This window comes from Triturus cristatus, chromosome 9 (assembly GCF_964204655.1).
Source record: "Triturus cristatus chromosome 9, aTriCri1.1, whole genome shotgun sequence".
NCBI lineage: Eukaryota > Metazoa > Chordata > Amphibia > Caudata > Salamandridae > Triturus > Triturus cristatus.
In genome coordinates this window covers 716,497,934-716,498,977 of record NC_140592.1, presented here as the reverse complement: position 1 = coordinate 716,498,977, position 1,044 = coordinate 716,497,934, and positions in this window count along the sequence as shown.

Genomic DNA, 1,044 nt, shown 5'->3' with positions numbered 1-1,044 from the left:
CACCGGATGTGGTCATAACTATGAGGAGTTACCCTGCTTTCATTGGTCAGAAGTTACCTGTGGCTTGACCCAGAGCATTTTGAATAAGTATCTGAGAGGGGCAGAGCCCTCCAGATCTGCTGCTTGAAAGTTACTGAAACAAGACGTGTCCTGCTGCGAAGTTCTGCTGTGCAAAGACTTCTAAGGCCTGACCTCTGAAAACTGCGCCATCTGAAATCTGCAGCCCTGTGGATTACCTTGCTACAAAAGGACTAAGAAGTAGACTCCCTGCAAGCTACAGGTTAACAGAGCTCACCTGGACATCCCCACAAAGAATCCCCAGCCTGGAGAACCGGTGGATTTGAAAAGGTTTTGTTCAAGTGGATTGCGGAATTTAAGTTTCACACTTTCAAGGACCCTCTTGGAGATTCCAGAACCTTGGACTGTGTGTTGGATACTTTGGGACCCGCAAGCAGAACTTCAGGAAGGAGTTCTAACTGGACTTAGCCTGCTGGAGAAGGCTGCACAGTGGTGAGACATTCTCCAGAACCGTTTCTAAAGGTGTGTCCCTGTCAGAGAAAACGAAATGACTAAAAGGGGCACTGTTGGTTTCTAAGCACTAGAAAGTGACTAATCTTTAAAAATTCATATCTCTGGTTCCCTACAGTGGATTTTTTTCGTTTTGGTGTCATTTAAAAGATAAAAATATTACATATTTTTATAAATTGGTGTTGGATTTTTATTTTGTGTTGTGTCTTAATTATTTACTGAAATGGTGTTTTTGAATGCTTTACATACCTGTCTTAGAAGTTTTAAGCCTGTCTGCTCGCAGCCACGTTACCAAGGGTTGAGCATAGGAATAATTTTCTAAGACCTATGCTGGGTCCTATCATGTGTTAGTGGCCTTATTGCCAGTGGCAGACCTACATTTGTCCCTACCAATAACCCACCTTCCAACAGTGAGAAAGCAAAAGACACACAATTGATGGACGGAATGCAGAACAAATCAAAACATTCTCCCCCAGTCAAGAGATCTGGGTTAAATCCATCATTCTTTTGCTCACC